Source organism: Ovis canadensis, chromosome 17 (genome assembly GCF_042477335.2).
Source record: "Ovis canadensis isolate MfBH-ARS-UI-01 breed Bighorn chromosome 17, ARS-UI_OviCan_v2, whole genome shotgun sequence".
NCBI lineage: Eukaryota > Metazoa > Chordata > Mammalia > Artiodactyla > Bovidae > Ovis > Ovis canadensis.
Genome location: NC_091261.1, coordinates 50,938,192 through 50,958,772, shown reverse-complemented (window position 1 = coordinate 50,958,772; position 20,581 = coordinate 50,938,192). Strand labels below are relative to the sequence as shown.

At 40.2% G+C, this 20,581-nt stretch overlaps 1 protein-coding gene across 1 annotated transcript in view; it reads left to right on the top strand.

Moving 5' to 3' along the window:
• The first annotated feature begins 9,547 nt into the window (after positions 1–9,547).
• Positions 9,548–20,581, top strand: part of RXFP1 (relaxin family peptide receptor 1) — an 84,507-nt gene continuing 73,473 nt past the window's right edge. The window contains exon 1 of the mRNA XM_069557101.1: positions 9,548–9,679. The gene's annotated coding sequence lies outside the window, so the exon portion shown is untranslated. The remainder of the gene's footprint in view (positions 9,680–20,581) is intronic.

Sequence of the window (20,581 nt, the reverse complement as noted above, 5' to 3'; positions counted from 1 at the left end):
AGAACCATAAGCCTTGAGCAATGCTTACAATAGCATCTCACCCAACTAAAGATCACTCATCCTAGAATCTACAAAACTTTAATTCTTGAAAACCCAGGCATTAAAAAAGAGAAAAGAACTCTTCTTTCTCAGGCCCTCATTCATAGCTTCCTGGCTCACACTTTACATAGAGGCCTACATGTCATGTCCAAGTATCTGCATTTTTAGCCACGGCAGATTTAAGTAATAAATTAGAAATGGTAATGAGTGCACCAAGACTACAGAGCAGTCACATTAACGATAGTTGAAGTGACAGCTGGTAAAGAACCATGGAGGAAAAAAACACAAGTTGAAAGAACTCCAAAAGCACAGGAGTCTGTGGTCAAAGTTATAGGACACGAATGCTCTCAAGGGCCCTAACGCGTCAGTATCTTAGCAAGTCCAAGCTCAGACTGCTTCCGCATGACAGGCCAATAAATCGAGAGATAGGTTGTTGGGATAAGGAACAGTGCCTTTATTCAGAAAGCCCCCAGACCAAAAAGATGGTGGACTAGTGCCCCAAAGAGCTACCTTTCCCAGGTTTCTGTTATGGAACAAAAAGCATGAGGGGAGGAGGTAAAGTTAAAAAGGTGGTAAGTTGTTGCAAATATTTTCTGTTCTAGCCAGACTCCAGAAAGCATATGTTAATTTCTTCTTTCCCGTAGCCATTCACTGGAGGATCTGGTCAGGATATTTCCTGTGAGTTTAACAAAGGTATTATAGCTTAACCCTCAAGCTTAACTCTTAACCTTCAAGGTTCCCAGAGATGAGCCATTATGTATACTTTAAGCTGTAGGCAACATCCCTTTAGTGAGTAAGTGTAGCAAAAGCCATACAAGTTTAAAGTAAAAGAAGCCGTTTCATTATGGAATCATTATCATGTTTGTAATCCCCATTACAAACATGATAACCCAAATTCATTTGGTTTCAATGGATCTCCAAACCTTTAGAAGCAAAGTGAAAAAGTGAAAGTGTTAGTTGCTCAGCTGTATCCAACTCTTTACTATCTATGGTTCCTCTGCCAGGTTCCTCTGTCCATGGAATTCTCCAGATCAGAATACTAGAGCAGGTTGGCATTCCCTTCTCCAGGGCATCTTCCTGACCCAGGGATCAAACCTGGGTCTCTTGCATTGCAGGCAGATTCTTTACCATCTGAGTCACCAGGGAAACCCTTAGAAGTAAAGCTACAACCCCAAATAGAATCAGACACACCAGTATAGACTTTTCTGACAAGTTTTGCTAAAAGGGGGAGATACAAAATAAAGATGCACCTGGTGTGGGGAATGAAATGTCTTTTCTTTAGTCTTGTTTTTAAGAAGCGGGAACACAGCCTGTTTCAGGAAAGAGGTGAAAATGGATGTGGTTGAGAGAGAAGGGAGAATCATCGATCCATCTGGAGCCGGAAAGAAGGATGGAAATGGGGTTGGGGGGTCGCTGACTTTGGACCAGTGTGAAGAGAGTGCAAAGGAGGCAGAGTGTGCAATGTAGGCTCAAGGAAAGAAGGAACGAAATCATCGTCTAGGAGACGGGAGGGTGCATAGAACAGAGAGCCACTGCCACGTGGCGTCAAGGCCCCCTCCCATTCTATTCGAAGGAAGAGTAGTGTGCCTGGCACATCTGGGGACCACAGACAATTCTGCTCGTGAGTCAGTGCTCTGTAAGTTCTGCAGTCAGACTGCCATGAGGACAGTCAATAATAAAGGCATACTTCTTGAGAAATTGAGTGTCTAGTTCATCTGGCCCCGAATGAGTCATAAGAAGAAACTGGACTAAGACAAGATCATGAAGAGATATTGAGTACCAGGATTTAGTCAGGATGTCACAGAAACCAGTAATCAAAAATCCAAGCACCACGCTCGGAGAGTTGGAGAACTCAGGTTTATTATGCTGGTGGGCCCAGAGGAGTTAACACTCTAAGCTCTGAGTCCCAAACAAAGAGGTTATAGAGTTCTTATATACCTACTAGAGTAGGTCAACTATATAGTGGGTCAACCTACTATAGTAGGGCAACACTAGCTGCTAATAGGCTGATTTAATCTAAGGGGTTTCACGCACTTGGGAACAGCAGTCAAGACAGGGAGGAGGTGCCTGACCTTTACACGGACAGGCATGATTAAGCAGGTTTGCAGGGGCAGGACAAGGGTGAGTGAGATAAACTCCAGTTCCTAGTATTTTAAGTCCCCACTTTCTGAGACTATGTGACTATGATCAGACTTTGTAAGTGGCAAGCTGAGTTACAGAGGCAGAACGAGCAAGAGGTTATATAAAATTTTAATGTTTCCTCTTCAAGGACATTGGTGATGTCATTGTTTTGTTTTACTTGTTTCTTTTTTTTTTTTTTTACTGTTTCAGCTGTATCGGGGTTATAGGCCATTGAATTTTTCAAGGTTTTTTGCATATATCTCAAAATCTCAAATTTGAAGTCTAAAATATTCCTTTAAGTGATAATTTCTTTTGAACATCTGTTTATGTTATTCACAGATTGAAGGAATGAATCAAACAGCCTGAAAATATTTTGCTCCCAATTCCCTTAATTTTGGCAGAATATTCTTAAATTATCTATCCAATTTTTCAAAACCTCCAGTGATTGTCTCAGTAACCCCATCCACTGTTTAATGATTCCTGTAAGTAAGAGATGACTCCTTATAACTAACTTGAATGTCATCTCTGGCATAAGGGCACAGAATAAATGCAGCCTCTTCCCTGTGTTACTTGCCAAAACAACAGTGATAACAAACTTCCAAGAGACACAACAGCTGCAGTGTTGCCTTTGTTTGGTAATGTCCACCCACTTCTAAGATCTCATGAAAGCAACTAGAAAATCTCCACTAGGAGGTAAACAGGTCACAAAAGTAACAAACTGCCTGCCTGCAAGTGAGCACATGTGTTCTAGGCTGCTGAAAAGGAATGCTTTCCCCACTGGTGCTTCATCAACACCTACTTCTGGGTTTCTCAATCTGGGCACTATGGACATTTTAGGAAGACATATCTTTGAGGGAACTGTCCTGTGCATTGTGAGATGTTTAACAGCATCACTGGACTCTACTTATTAGATGCTAGTAGCACCTCCTGCCAAGTGGTAATAATATAAAATAAATCTCCAGACTCTGCCAACTGTCCGCAGGCTACAAAACCATCCCTGATTGGGAGCCACTGGCTTGGTTCTACCTCTTTTCAAAAAGTCTAAAGAAAACCAGCTGATTACAAATCAGTGTTTTTTCATCTATTGCCAATAAACCAGATTTTCAAGCATTTGAATTATCTGTAATAGCTTCAGATTTTTTTTAAGAAGAAATTTTTTACTGAAGTATAGTTAATTTATAATGTTTCCAGTGTACAGCACCGTGGTTCACTTATATAATACATAGTTATATAACATATAGTTCTGTAATTACATAGTATATTTAAGAATCCTCTATTACTACTGGTATTTTTATTTGTTTTGTTGTTGGATATCTGAAATAGTTATTGACAGTTAGCATTTGGGCTTCCCTCATGGCTCAGGTGGTAAAGAATTTTCCCCACAATGTGGGTGACCTGGGTATTTAAGATAGAAATTATAAAATAAATGGGTTAAATATATGGAAAGTTTGTACTTGGTTTTCTTTGTTTTGTTGTTTTAAGTTTTACTTCCTAACAATGTATTTTAGCAAACTCCTTCTACACTTTTGATGCTGTGGGTAGTTACCCCCAAAATAGGAATATTGCATATTTTTCCATAGAGTATAAAAGGGATTTCAAATGTTGGTAATAAGACACAGATTCCAATAAAACTCTTATCTTAGTGTTTGCCAAGTCATGGCTATTCAGAAATACTATTAGCAATTAAACATAGCAATTATATTCACCTCCTTTACTCTGAATTTAAGTTTGCAGAACTGACTTTAATGCAGTGACTGCACTGATTCCAGAGCAACACAGCTGACATTTTTCCATATTAACATTTAATGTTGTTACAGAATAAGGTCTATAAATTCACTGAGTTATTATTTTCTGCAAAAAATGAGTTCCCCTAGACACATCCAAAAGTGCTTGTGCATTTCTGTCAAAAAGTAAAAGCTAACTTTTATTCTGCTAAAGATAAATCAGTAGGAACTTAGTTTCAGAGACATATTTATTGAAACCTTTAAGATTTTAGTACTGATAGAGGGATTCAGGATTTAAACATGACCCAGGTCAGATCATGTCGCTCCCCCCCAAATGATAGCCAGCCCCATCATAACCACTTTACTGTATGGAAACTATTGAAAGCAGAGTTCCAAAGAAAAGCAAGGAGAGATAAGAAAGCCTTCCTCAGCAATCAATGCAAAGAAATAGAGGAAAACAATAGAATGGGGAAAACTAGAGATCTCTTCAAGAAAATTAGAGATGCCAAGGGAATATTTCATGCAAAGATGGGCTTGATAAAGGACAGGAATGGTATGGACCTAACAGAAGCAGAAGATATTAAGAAGAGATGGTAAGAATATACAGAAGAACTGTACAAAAAATATCTTCATAACCCAGATAACCATGATGGTGTGATCACTCACCTAGAGCCAGACATCCTGGAATGTGAAGTCAAGTGCGCCTTAGGAAGAATCACTACGAACAAAGCTAGTGGAGGTGATGGAATTCCAACTGAGCTATTTCAAATCCTTAAAGATGATGCTGTGAAAGTGCTGCACTCAATATGACAGCAAATCTGGAAAACTCAGCAGTGGCCACAAGACTGTTAAAGGTTAGTTTTCATTCCAATTCCAAAGAAAGGCAATGCCAAAGAATGTTAAGTTGCATTCATCTCACACACTAGCAAAGCAATGCTCAAAATTCTCCAAGCCAGACTTCAACAGTACATGAACTGTGAACTTCCAGATGTCCAAGCTGGATTTAGAAAAGGCAGAGGATCCAGAGGTCAAATTGCCAACATCTGTTGGATCATCAAAAAAGCAAGAGAGTTCCAGAAAAACATCTGCTTCTGCTTTATTGACTATGTCAAAGCCTTTGACTGTGTGGATCACAACAAACTGGAAAATTCTTCAAGAGATGGGAGTACCAGACCACCTGACCTGCCTCTTGAGAAATCTGTATGCAGGTCAAGAAGCCACAGTTAGAACTGGACATGGAACAACAGACTGGTTCCAAATTGGGAAAGAAGTATGTCAAGGCTGTATATTGTCACCCTGCTTATTTAACTCATATGAAGGATACATCAGGCGAAATGCCAGGCTGGATGAAGCACAAGCTGGAATCAAGATTGCTGGGAGAAATATCAATAACCTCAGATATGCAGATGACACCACTACTATGGCAGAAAGTGAAGAGGAACTAAAGAGTCTCTTGATGAAAGTGAAAGAGGAGAGTGAAAAAGTTGGCTTAAAACTCAACTTACAGAAAACGAAGCCATGGCATCTGGTGCCATCACTTCATGGCAAATAGATGGGGAAACAATGGAAACAGTGGCAGATTTTATTTTTCTGGGCTCCAAAATCACTGCAGATGGTGATTGCAGCCATGAATTTAAAAGACGCTTGCTCCTTGGGAAAAAAGCTATGACCAACCTAGACAGCATACTAAAAAGCAGAGACATTACTTTATCAACAAAGGTCCATTTAGTCAAAGCTTTGGCTTTTCCAGTAGTCAAGTATGGATATGAGAGTTGGGACATAAAGAAAGTTGAGCACCGAAGAATTGACGATTTGAACTGTGGTGTTGGAGAAGATTCTTGAGAGTCCCTCGGACTGCAAGGAGATCCCACCAGTCAATCCTAAAGGAAATTAGTCCTGAACATTCATTGGAAGGACTGATGCTGAAGCTGAAACTCCAATACTTTGGTCACCTGATGTGAAGAACCAACTCATTGGAAAACACCCTGATGCTGGGAAAGATTGAAGGCAGGAGGAGAAAGAGACAACAGAGGATAAGATGGTTGGATGGCATCACTGACATGATGGACATGAGTTTGAGAAGTCTCCGGGAGTGGGTGATGGACAGAGAAGCCTGGAGTACTACAGTCCATTGGGGTCGCAAAGAGTTGGACAAAATTGAGTGACTGAACTGAACTGATATGGAAACAAGGACAGTTTCCTCAAAATCGCATTACCAACATGCTTCACTTCACTTCTTTGACTCTGGCCCTTGAATTACATTGCTGTTATTGTTCAGTATCTAGGGCGTGTCCAACTCTTTTTGAGACCCCATATGACTGTAGCCTGCCAGGCTCTTCTGTCCATGGAATTTTACAGATAAGAATACTAGAATGGTTGCCATTTTCTCTTCCAGAGGCTCTCTCCGACCTAGGGATGGAACCTGAGCCTCCTGCATTGCAGGCTGATTCTTTGCCTCTGAGCCACCAGGGAATCATATGGGGACCCAATTAAGCCAAAGAGAAGTTAAGATCCCTGAACAAAGTCTGGACTGTCTGTCCCTTCTTTGTGCATTACCCAGACCCACAAAATGCAGACAAGGCACATACATATTTTTAGTCATAGGAGAATGACAGTAATTTGCTCTTCGGCAGATAAAAAGAAAGTCACTGATTTTCATTCAGCACTGTGTTTCACTTGGCAATTAGCCCATGGAGCTCTCCCTCAGTTTTTCCATCTACTTAATCTTATAGGGGGCTTCCCAGGTAGCACTAGTGGTAAAGAATCCATTTGCCAATACAGGCAAACGTAAGAAACACAGGTTTGGTCCCTAGCTCAGGAAGATCCCCTGGAGGAGAACACAGCAACCCACTCCAGTATTCTTGTCTAGAGAATCCCATGGACAGAAGGGCCTGGCGGGCTACAGCCCATGTGGTCACAAAGAGTCAGACACGATTGAAGCAACTTAGCACGCATGCAATCTGATAGGATTTCCAAGAGAAGGAAGATATTTAAGTGTTTCATCAAAAAAAAGTCTCTGTTGTTGCAATTAAAATTATAATGCATATTTTCCAAATTGCTTCAAATTTTGACTGTAATATTTATTTGAGTTCTTACACACTAGAATAATTTTTCAGTTAGGGTGCTTTTTTAAAAAATCATTTATGAATTTCTTAAATTATAAGTGATTTTTGTATGATATGAGAGTATTTAACTTAAAAAGCTATAATCACAAAAGTCTAAAATCAGGTATCTCGAAACGCAAGATACCTTTGTGCCAGTACTGAGTACTAACCTACACCATGCTGACAGAGCCAGGCCTCATCACGGCCGTGCTGCCGCTGTCATCAGACGGCCCCTGCATCACGAGTGCTCTGCGAGGTCTTTTTCATTCAGTTCTGAATCTATCACTACACAGCCTCTGTTGAAATTATTAATATTCTGATTCCACTGCATAACCCTTCATAGCTCACTTGGTAAAGAATCCGCCTGCAATGCAGAAGACCCCGGTTTACCTCCTGAGTCAGGAAGATCCCCTGGAGAAGGGTTAGGCTACCCTCTCCCATATTCTTGGGCTTCCTTTGGGGCTCCACCGGCCATGATCGACCTGGGTTCTATCCCTGGGTTGGGAAGATCCCCTGGAGAAGCGAAACACTACCCACTCCAGTATTCTGGCCTGGAGAATTCCATGAACTGTATAGTCCATGGGGTCACAAAGAATCAGACGTGACTAAACGACCTTCTTCTTCTCAGTGCATAAATATATCCAGGAAAAGTGAAAGTGTTAGTCGCTCAGTTGTGTCCAACTCTTTATGACCCCATGGAATGTAGCCTGACAGGCTCCTCTGTCCATGGGATTCTCCCAGCAAGAATACTGGAGTGGGTTACCATGCCCTTCACCAGGGGATCTTCCTGGCCCAGGGATCAAACCAGCATCTCTTAGGTCTCCTGCATTGACAGGCAAACTCTCCACCATCTGAGCTACCAGAGAAGCCAGATATGTTTAACATTTCATTTACTATAGTCAAAAAGTCTTCAAAAATGTATTTAGAAGTTCATCTACTCCTAAGCCACATACTTTTCCTGTTATAAACTTGGCAACACATGCACTAAATTGCATTTTCTTAAACTTTTCTGTCTCATCTGTTCACTCCTTATCTGAAAAGAGCTTACTATCAAATTTAGGACTAAATTTAAAAATAAGCAAAAAATAACTCAAAAGAAACTACTCATTGCCCTTCTGCTGCCTTTCTCTTCCGTTGATGCTTGGTGACTGCATTTTGCAAATTCACACACACCCGAGATGAATGTAAACAGAGATGTGGAAAGGTGTTTGCTTACTCCATTTAAGCTCCACATCCAGAAATGACTGAATCTTCCTTATTTGGATCCAAACGGCATAAAACCATCTGACAGAGAGATTCAGTGAAGAGGAGCCCATCAGGATTGAGGAATAGATAGTGTAAGGCATGTATGGCAAAGCAGACCCAACGTTATAAGTTTATATTGGGAAAAGTCATTTTTTATTCCTATCTTAATAATTTCAAAAAAAAAGAACTGGACCAAATTGTTTTAACTCAGAATGAATTAAAGGCTTTTATGTAAGATGAGAAACCATTAAACTCCTAGAAGAAAACATAGGCAAAACACTCTTTGACATAAATCATAGCAATATTTTTTTTTAATCTGTCACCTCAGGCAAAGATAACAGAAGTGAAAATAAACGAATTAGACCTAATGAGACTTAAAAGCTTTTACACGGCAAGGGAAATCATTAACAAAATGAAATGACAAAAAGGGACTTCCCTAGAAGTCCAGTGGTTAGGACACCACACTTCCACTGCAGGGGGCGTGGGTTCAATCCTGGACTGGGGAAATCAAATCCCACATGCCATATGGCATGGCCAGAATTTTTTTTTTAATTTTTTTAAAAATTGAGAAGACAACCTGCTGAATGGTAGAAAATATTTGCAAATGATATGACCAGTAAAGAGTTAATATCCAAAATATATAAATAGTTCATAGAACTTAATATCAAAATAACAACTTGATTTTTAACATTAAATAGGTGTCACACACCACCCTCCCAACTCCCACATATGAGTGAGCTCCAGCAGTTCCTACAACCTGGCCTGTTCTCTTCCTCCCCAGTACCAAACCAGCCATGATGCTCAGTCAACAGTAAGAAGGCAAGAAAGGAGGGAGTGGGGAGAGGGGTTCAGGATGGGCAACACGTGTACGCCCGTGGCGGATTCATGTTGATGTGTGGCAGAACCAACACAATATTGTAAAGTAATTAGCCTCCAATTAAAATAAATAAATTTAAATTTTTAAAAAATGATTGGATGAAAAATTTTTGAAAGAGAAAAGGGGAATTGAGCTCAACTATAAAGTATGGGCAGACCTTTCATAGAAAAGAGGCATGACGAGGACATTGCAGGTGGGAAACACGAGAAAAGGCAAAGAGCAGGGAATCCCAGCATTTTCTGAAGATGTGGAAGAGAACTTTGTTTAGGTGTGGAGGTTCTTGGAAAAGCATTGGCATCCAGCTAAGGCTCAAGGTGAGGCAGCATAAGGAAGGTGGGACCTGCCAGGATGACAAGAAGTAGGTTTGCAGACTGTGGGGAGTCACTCTGTGCAGGGCCTTGTGTAAACTGCTCTCCCCTTCCACATCACAGTCACTCCAGGCAGAGCGCAGAATGTGCCCTGCGACCTGGGCTACTTCCCCTGCGGCAACACCACCAAGTGCTTACCTCAGCAGCTGCAATGCAACGGCGTGGACGACTGCGAAAACGGTGTGGACGAGGACAACTGCGGTGAGCAAGCCCCAGGGTCACAGCTGGGCGGGCACAAGGACCGGGGTCAAGTCCTGGCAGGAACCAAGGGCAGAAGGGCCAGTATCAAGTTGCTGAGACTCTTGAAATAGAAATGGGCAAAGAGAAATGAAGTTGAAAATCAAAATACATGTCACTCAAGGAGATCTTACATTTGTTTTATTAGTTTAAAATATTTATTCTTATAAAGAAGATGTGGTATTTTATACATATATAATATAATATACATGCAACAGAATACCACTCAGCTATAAAAACGAGTGAAAGAATGCCATTTGCAGCAACACACGTGGCCCTAGAAATGACCATACTAAGTGAGGCGAGGAAGACTGATGTCAGGGTATCACTTTTATGTGAAATCTAAAACATGACCCAAACGACCTTATTTGCAAAACAGAAGCAGACTGGTAGACATAGAAAACGAACTTATGATTATTGAATGCATAAGGAGATTCAGGAGAGACCAATTAGGAGTTAGCAACTAACATATACACACTTTTTATAAATAATACAGACCTACTCTATAGCACAGGGAATATATTCTTTATCTTGAAATAAACTATAATGTAAAGGAATCTGTTAAAGACTATATATATATTATTCACTCAGTATTGATAATTTACATGTGTGTGACTGAATCACTTTGCCGTACACCAGAAACTAACACAACATTGTAAATCAACTATACTCCAACATATTTTTTTAACCCATTCTCGTCTATGTATTAGTATCACAGCCAATATTTCAAGAAAGTAATGACTGCGGCACATGGTTAAATTTAAGCCATAGACCTGCTCAGTTAATGCTTAAGACACAGAATAGTGTAATTGTGAGGATGCGCTCTGGAGACAAGGTTGAGTGGTTGAAAACTGGTGCAAAAATAACCAGTCATTAACCTTGAAGGCATTTCTTAACCTCTCTTAGCCTCAATTTCCTTGTGTTGAGAATTGTACCCATACTAATAGAATTTCAAAAACTCCATGGACAAGAGCAGCCTGGCAGGCTACAGTCCATGGGGTTGTAAAGAGGTGGACACAACTGAGCGACTGTAAACACACACACAAGGGAATCTGAGCAGATTGAATCAGAAAAGCACAGGTATGCAGCAGACGCTGTTTGTCAGCTGCTGTTGCTTGCTCTTATCATTTACTTGGTACAATTATGAAGGGAAAATGAGGCCTCCTAAAACAGACAAAATCAGTAAGTCCAGCTTACCTCTCTCTTCACTAACAACCATATTTATGACCTTATAAAGCCAAAAGTAGGGCTTCTACACAGTTAAAATTTGGCTTTCAATTGGGTTTTTGTTCAAATTTCTAAAGGTCTCAAAAACATCAATTTATAAAAAGAGTTTAAATTGGCTGGATCTGGGGGCAAGGGGGAAATGGGCCTTGGTTAATCGTGTAAAATAATGAGATTCCTCACTCATGGAAAAATAAGATACTATTTTTAGAGGACCAAAACATGCATGCACAATTTTATGCTGCATAAACAGCTGATACCTCACTGTTATCACTCCCTGAAGCATTACAGACTTTTTAATATTAATTTTATTTATTTATTTTTGGCTGTGCTGGGTCTTTGTTGCTGTGGAAGCTTTTCTCTAGTTGCAGAGGGCCGAGGCTCCTCTCTAGTCATAGTGCGAGGGCTTCTCACTGTGGTGACTTCTCTTGCTGTGGAGCACAAGCCCGAGGGCAAGTGGGCTGAGTCGCTGCTGTTCCTGGGCCCTAGGGCAGGGACTCAGTAGTTGTGCTGCTGCTGCTGCTGCTGCTGCTGCTGCTGCTGCTGCTGCTGCTGCTGCTGCTGCTGCTAAGTCGTGTCAGTCATGTCCGACTCTGTGCGACCCCATAAACAGCATCCTACCAGGCTCCCCCGTCCCTGGGATTCTCCAGGCAAGAACACTGGAGTGGGTTGCCATTTCCTCCTCCAATGTATGAAAGTGAAAAGTGAAAGTGAAGTGGCTCAGTCGAGTCCAACTGAGCAACCCCAAGGACTGCAGCCTACCAGGCTCCTCCGTCCATCGGATTTTCCAGGCAAGAGTACTGGAGTGGGTCACCAGTGCCTTCTCCACAGTAGTTGTTAGCCATGGGATAAGTTGCTCCACAGCATGTGAGGATCTTCCTGGGCCAGGAATTGAACCCACATCTCCTGTACTAGCAGGCAGATTCTTCACAACTGAGCTACCAGGCAAGTCCCTATTACAGACTTTTTAAGGCATTGCCTTAAAGAAATTAAACTTCTCGGTCTGGAGAACTGTCTCTAGGTGGTGGCAGTAACTCAGAAGTGAGCACACTGTCTATACCTGAGCTTAGGCTGCAGTTGCCTTTGTTTGGAATGGCTGTGCAAATGTTTTTCTTCTTTAAATATATATATATATATATATCACCTTGTTAAAAATAACTAAATACTATGTAATTTTTTAAACTAAGAAAAATATGTCCTGCCCATTGCCAACCACTTCACCCCCAAGCTGCTAGCAATTTCAGACAGAGTGACAGGAGCTATCCCCCACCCCCCAGTTGAAATGGTGGCAGGAAGCAGAAGGAGCACTAAATTCACCCCCAAACAGCTTTGCAGGGAAAAAGGTTTTGGAAGTTTTGTCTTTGACTTAAGTTTAAAAGACCAAGTAATAAAAGTAACAATCTTAAAGTATTGAGCTATCAACTGAGAAAACAAGCACACACACATACAAAACCTAAAAGTTGAGAATTACGGTTTATTTTGTGGACATACAGAGGACTTAAGCCTGGGAGACAGCCTCTCAATAGCTCTGAGAAATTGCTCTGAAGAGGTAAGGGAGGGGGTGGGATAAAGAGAAGTTTTTGCAACAAAGACCAGGTAGTTGGAACATCAAAAGATTACTGCTAATTAGAGAAGACTAGATATCTCAAATTAATGAATTCAGCACTTTTTTGTGTTTGGGAAGATGCAGGAGCCTGGGCTCATTGAAATCATTCCTGTGATATGCACCTTATCTAGAGCCAGTAACATGATTTTCTCCATCCTGAACCCCTTCAAGGTACAAGTCAGGTGAGGGCTGCAGGGACTGAAGCCTTGGTGGCCACAACATCCTTTGTTTGCTGATATGGCAGGTGACATTATTCATTCAAATCCTTAAACTCTAGCAGTTTCTCGGAATCCGGATGGAAGCAGTATTGCTTCCTAGGCTCCCAGAGACCTAGGCATAAATTCTGGTGAAACGTTTCGTAAAATGGGAATGATAAGAGTATCTGTGTCTGTGGGCTGTTCAGAGAATTCAGTGTAATTCTGTATCTAAGATGGTGAGCAGAGCACCTGCAGACTGACAGATAATTTTATTGTTGTTCAGTCCCCAAGTCATGAGCAATTCTTTGCAGTCCATGGACTGCACCATGCCAGGCTTCTCTTTCCCTCACCATCTCCCAGAGTTTGCCCAAGTCCATGTCAAATCTCTTATGATTATACAGTGGAAGTGACAAAGGGATTTAAGGGGTTAGATATAATGGACAGAGTGCCCAAAGGAAGCAGTGATCAAAACCATCCCCAAGAAAAAGAAAGGCAAAAAGAAAAACTGGTTGTCTGAGGGGATCCTACAAATAGCTCAGAAAAGAAGAGAAGTGAAAAGCAAAAGAGAAAAGGAAAGATATAACCATCTGAATGCAGGGTTCCAAAGAATAGCAAGGAGAGATTAAAAAAAAAAAAAAAGCCTTCCTAAGTGATCAATGCAAAGAAATAGAGGAAATCAATCGAATGGGAAAGATTAGGGATCTCTTCAAGAAAATTAGAGATACCAAAGGAACATTTCATGCAACAATGGGCACAATAAAGGAAAGAAAGGTATGGACCCAACAGAAGCAGGAGATATTAAGAAGAGGTGGCAAGAATATACAGAACAACTACACACACACACACACAAAAAAAAAACTTAATGACCATGATAGTGTGATCACTCACCTAGAGCCAGACATCCTGGAATGCAAAGTCAAGTGGGCCTTAGTAAGCATCACTATGAACAAAGCTAGTGGAGGTGATGGAATTCCAGCTGAGTGTTTTCAAATCCTCAAAGATGATGCTGTCAAAGTGCTGCACTCAATATGCCAGCAAGTTTGGAAAACTTAGCAGTGGCCACAGGACTGGAAAAGATCGGTTTTCATTCCAATCCCAAAGAATGGCAATGCCAAATAATATTCAAACTACCACATAATCACATTCATCTCACACACTAGCAAAGTAATGCTCAAAATTCTCCAAGCCATTTTTCAATAGTACATGAACCATGAACTTCCAGATGTTCAAGCTGAATTTAGAAAAGGCAGAGGAACCAGAGATCAAATTGCCAACATCTGTTGGATCATAAAAAAAAAAGATAATTCTAGAAAAACATCTACTTCTGCTTCATTGACTACACTAAAGCCTTTGATTGTGTGGATCACAACAAACTGGAAGAACTTAAGGAGATGGGGATACCAGACCACCTTACCTGCCTCCTGTGAAACCTGTGCAACAGTTAGAACTGGACATGGAACAACAGACAGGTTCAAAATTGAGAAAGGAGTATGTCAAGGCTGTATACTGTCACCCTGCTTATTTAACTTCTATGCAGAGTATATCATGTGAAATGCCAGGCTGGAGAAGCTCAAGCTAGAATCAGGATTGCTGGGAAAAATATCAATAACCTCAAATATGCAGATGATACCACTTTATGGCAAAAACCAAAGAAGAACTAAAGAGCCTCTTAATGAAGATGAAAGAGGAGAGTGAAAAAGTTGGCCTTAAAACTCAACATTCAGAAAACTAAAATCATGGCATCCAGTTCCATCACTTCATGGGAAATAGATAGGGAAACAATGGAAACAGTGAAAGACTTTACTTTTGGGGGCTCCAAAATCACTGCAGATGGTGACTGCAGCCATGAAATTAAAAGATGCTTGCTCCTTGGGAAAAAAGCTGTGACCAACCTAGATAGCATATTAAAAAGCAGAGATATTACTTTGCCAGCAAAGGTCCAGCTAGTCAAAGCTATGGTTTTTCCAGTAGTCATATATGGATGTGAGTGTTGGGGAAGATTCTTGAGAGTCCCTTGGACTGCAAGGAGATCCATCCAACCAATCCATCCTAAAGGAAATCAGTCCTGAATATTCATTGGAAGGACTGATGCTGAAGCTGAAACTCCAATACTTTGGCCACCTGATGTGAAGAACTGACTCATTGGAAAAGACCCTGATACTGGAAAAGGTTGAAGGCAGGGGGAGAATGGGATGACTGAGGTTGAGATGTTTGGACAGCATCATTGACCTGTCTCCATCATTAGCTCTGTCTCTTCATTCTTTCTGGTGTTATTTTCCACTCTTCTCCCGTAGCACATTGGCACCTACTGACCTAGGGAGTTCATCTTTTGCTGTCACATCTTTTTGCCTTTTCATACTGTTCATCTGATGCCGAAGCTGAAGCTCCAATACTCTGGCCACCTGATACGAAGAACTGACTCATTGGAAAAGACCCTTCTCTCCCCTCTCTTTTCCATCCTCTCCCTCCAGTGTTTTTCCACCCTTTGCAGGTCTGTGGCCCATAGGTTTCCCCTTCTATTTCTCCTCTCCAGCTGCCCCGCTTCCTTCTTTTACTCTCTCTCAATTCCCCTATTTCATCCTTCTATTGTCCTGCATTCTTTGCTCTTTCAAACCAAACACACCACAGTGTTCATAAATTAGACTTTATTATTGAACTCATTTCATTAAGTTTATAAGTTGCTCATTTCAAAGATGTTAACACCTTTATTTCCAAAGAAAGAATCTAAGAACTTGTTTTTAATTTCTAAGTAGCTATAAAAAGATTCCTACCACCCCTGCCCTTGGGCTGAGTAAACCAGGAGGATGGTTTATATCTTATAGTCAGTGGATTCTTTGAGAATCAAGAAAATCTTCAGTGTGTTAGTCACTCAGTTGTGTCCAACTTTTTGCGAAACCATGGACTGTAGCCTGCCAAGCTCTTCTGTCCATGAAACTCTCCAGGCAAGAATACTAGAGTGGATTGCCATTTCTTTCTCCAGGAGATCTTCCTGACCCAGGGACAGAACCCAGGTCTCCCACATTGTAGGCAGATTTATTGACTCAGAAATTCTGCCACTGGTTCTGCAATTGCTCTATAAGATCTTCGTGTCATTCAGGTGCACAGTAGACTCTGAGCACCACTGACCTAAACCCAAAGGAGCAGAAAGTAAGGCATGCACTGGAAATAGTAGCCACAGAAAAACTAAAAAGCAAAATCAAGACTTCAGTATGGCGTGCAAGCATTCTTACTTGCTAAGAAACTCCATTATCACAATCATTATCAATTTGTTTTATTATCAATTTGTTTTCATTTCTATAAGACAAATTGCCACTCTACTAGTGGCAGTCATCTAGAAAAACCAAAAAATTGAACTATGCTCAAAACCTCAAAGATGGCCAGTTGGCATGCTTCTGCTGCCCACACGTGGGTGGGCTGGGACTTCCCAAAGAGGATGTCAGAATTTCACACCATCCTTACAGTCCAGGTGACAAAAATTATGAGATGTAGTTGTTTCTTCCTGCTTCTTATTAATTTCCTTCACCAGCTGTATTTTTTCTTTGTTCTATAGTATCTGGATAATTTACGCTCCCTAGCCTGTCCATTTTTAAGACATCCACATTTAAATTTGGTCTAATGCTAATTAAATCAAGTTAGAAAGTTAGTTTTTTTCAGAATATGTAAACCTCATGCATATTTGAATAAGCAGCATTAAAGGTATTTGTAATCACGTAACATATAATATCTTATATATAAATAAAAGGAAAACCCACAGATAAAAATCACTTTTACAGTGATTATTTACAGCTTAGTATACTGTAGAATAAAAACAATTTTCTAGTGGAAGGGGGGACATTTTTCTTAACTAAACCTTTTAAAAGATACATCCTTTAAAAAGTAGCTCCAAAAACCTCTCCTGTGTTCCCTTAAACAATTTAAACACTGACACCAATGATAATTACTAAAGTAGAGAAATAAGTCAAACAGAATTAGTGACAAAATTTAGAGAAGTCACTAAAAAAATGAAACAGCATCAAATAAATAAATCCCCATGGATTGAACTACAATATAAACTGATTATATTTAGAAAGAACTATTACTTTTGTGTTATCACAGATATTTTAAACAAAAAGTCTTATTTGGCAATAAGTTCCCAGTTCTCTTAGAAAACCTATAAAAAAAGAATATAAAATATTAAAAAATAAAATATCTCAGTACAACAAGCATAAGATATCAAATCACTGAACATTTCTCATGGACCCAATGCATGAACAAATTTTAATCAAGTTTTTGATATAAAGCAACAAAAATTTTCAGTTGAATAACGAGATCCCTTTCTTTATAAAATATTTGGGCAATACAGAATTTATATATACATATATATATGTCTACTAGATGGTTATGATGAAGTTGACATCTGTTTCATTCTATTCCAGGTATTGTTTACATTTGACTGGACTCCAAACCAGTGAAGTCCTAGACAAAATTGATTGTATCATTTTTATAAATTTGATCCTTTCCGATAAGCTCCAACATGGAAATGTACAAACTACTCTCATTTATGCATTATTTGCATAATTTCCCTGGTGGTCCACTGGTTTCACTCCCAGGGGGCATGTGTTCAATGCCTGGTCAGGAAACTAAGATTCCCACATGCCACGAGACATAGTCAAAAAAAGGAGGGGAAGGGAATTATTTTCGTTCATTTCAAATTGAATGCTCTAACTTTGCAGTAAAAGTAAAATATTAAAATAGCATCAGATTCATAGATGCTTTGCACTTTATTGATTAAACCCAGATTTTTATTTTAAAGGAACTCTGCATTTCCAGATTAGAATTTGCCAGCAGTTCTTCTGTATTATAAATAAATGGCAATACAAAGAAGGCTCCCCATCACAGTCACATTCACCCAACTTCATCCCCCTTGGAGACAGGTTGAATCACTCTACAATGAAGACCCAAGTTCAGATGCTACCTCTGTAGACTCAGAGCATTGACCCTGCTCTACACTTTAACAGCCTAGTCTACAGGAGAAAGACAAAAACTTGGTTCCTCTGTTTCCATATTTGTATTTCTTTGCTCTACAGGGAAAACAGAAGCTTCCTCTAATACATTTTGCATGATGCAATAGGTTAGCCTGCACTAAAAACTGATGTCCACTCAGAACCTCAGAATGTGATCTTACATGGAAATAGGGTCTTTGTAGATACAAGGAAGTTGAGGAGTTTCTGGTTTCCCCTGGTGCAGTCCAGGCAGACCCTTCTCCTCTCCCTTTCTGGTCCAAATCTCTTGTCCAGTCCAGGAATAGCAAAGCCTAGCTCTTCTTTTTGTTTTTCCACAATCATTGTCAATGCTCAAACCTGGACCTTTGGCAATTAAATGCTAAAAATGTGATTCCTTTGTTTCCTGCAGATATCTGCTTCATTTCTTCTCCAAGGCAATAAAAGCGGAAAATTCTAGCCTCTTGTTACAAGAAAAGGGCAGAAGTGCAAGGCATTCAAAGGAAAGGAAACTAACATCCCAAATATTTGTGTGTCACTGGCTGGCACTAATCTATAAGAATTAGATAAACAGTACTTATTTATGGGTATGTATGATGGTGATAATATACACTTTTTAATAGGCTTATAAGAATGTTTGAAGTGTATTCAAGGATTCTTTTAATTTTTAATTGGGCCTTCATTTAAAATTCTGAGTTGCTAAATATTCTTTCCTTTCCTAAATACAGCTTTATACAGAGCTGTCAGAATGATGGCAATGCCAATCCATTTGATGTAGAACTTAGTGTTCTCATTTTAGAATATTTCATCAGAGTTGTGGGTTTGTCTTTTTTAAGGCTAACAACACAGGAGGAAACGTGACACACATCATAAATACATGAATTGATAAACAGCCATGCATTGCATGTTCAAAATGGCTGTTTTTTCTGTTTATTATTCTCAAAATAAGAAACTTAGGTAGCTGAACCCTTGGCTTTTCTATAAATACAAATCTTTTTAAAACCTCAAATATGTTTATCTATGTTTGTCCAACAATTCTTCAAAGTTTCAGTTAACTACAAAAAGACTCTCAGCTTAGAATGCTTCCTTTGAGATAGGACACAAAAGGCAGTTTCTGTAGTGGTTCGATTTCCTTTAACGTATCCCACAATAATATCACACTCAATTTCTTCAAAGAGTTGCCTCTAAAGGTACTTAGTAATAGAGTCACAGATGTAGAAAACAAGTTTATGGTTATCAAAGGGGAAAGGGATGGGGGATAAATTGAAAGATTGGGACTGGCAATTGATACACCAATGGCACCCCACTCAGTACTCTTGCCTGGAAAATCCCATGGACGGAGGAGCCTGGTGGGCTGCAGTCCATGGGGTCGTGAAGAGTTGGACACGACTGAGCGACTTCCCTTTCACTTTTCACTTTCATGCATTGGAGAAGGAAATGGCAGCCCACTCCAGTGTTCTTGCCTGGAGAATCCCAGGGACGGAGGAGCCTGGTGGCTGCAGTCCATGGGGTTGCGAAGAGTCGGGCACGACTGAAGTGACTTAGCAGCAGCAATAAGGACTTACTGTGTAGCACAGGGAACTATACTCAATACTCTGTAATGGGAAAAGAACCTTTAAAAAGAGTGGATATATGTATACGTATACACTGATTCACTATGCTATACGCCTAAAACTAACACAATGTTGTAAATCAACTATACTTAACAAATTAATTTAAAAATAAAAAAGGAAACTATAAACAAGATGAAAAGACAACCCTCGGAATGGGAGAAAACCATTGCAAATGAAACAACTGGCAAAGAATTAATCTTCAAAACATACAAGCAGCTCATGCATCTCAATATCAGAAAAACAAACAACCCAATCAAAAAGTGGGAGGAAGACCTAAACAGACTTTTCTCTGTAGAAGACATACAGACGGCAAATAAACACATGAAAAGATGCTCAGCATCACTCATTATTAGAGAAATGCAAATCAAAACTACCATGAGGTATCACCTCACACCCACTAGAATGGCCATCACCAAAACAATCTACACTGAATAAATGCTGGAGAGGATGTAGTGAAAAGGGAACCCTCTCGTATTGTTGGTGGGAATGTAAATTGATACAGCCACTATGGAGGACTGTATAGAGATTCCTTTAAAAACTAAGAATAAAACTACCATATGACCCAGCAATCCCACGACTGGGCATATACCCTGAGAAAACCGTAATTGAAAAGACACATGTACCTCCGTGCTCAGGGCAGCACTGTTTACAATAGCCATAACATGGAAGCAACTAGATGTTCACTGGCAGATGAATGGACAAGGAAGTTGTAGTACATGTATACAATGGAATATTACTCAGCAATAAAAAGGAACACATTTGAGTCAGTTATAATGAGGCGGACGAACCTAGAGCCTGTTATACAAAGTAAAGTAAGTCAGGAAGAAGAAAAACAAACATCATATATTAATGCATATAGATGTGATCTAGAAAAACGGTACTGATGAACCTATTTGAGGGCAGGAATAGAAATACAAACATAGAAAACAGACTTATGGATCTGGTGTTGGGGGAGGAAGGACAGGGTGGGAGGAACTGAGAGTAGCATTGACTTGTATACATTGTGCATACGTGATAGTCACTCAGTCGTGTCCAACTCTCTGCAACCCCATGGACTGTAGCCCACCAGGCTCCCCTGTCCATGGACTTCTCCAGGCAAGAATACTGGAGAGGGTTGCCATTCCCTTCTCCAGGGGATCCTCCCAATATGTAAAATAGATAGCCAGTGGGAAACTGCTCTGTGAGCACAGAGTGCTCAACTCAGCGCTCTGTTGCAACCTAGAGGGGTGGGTTGGGGTGAGGGGTGG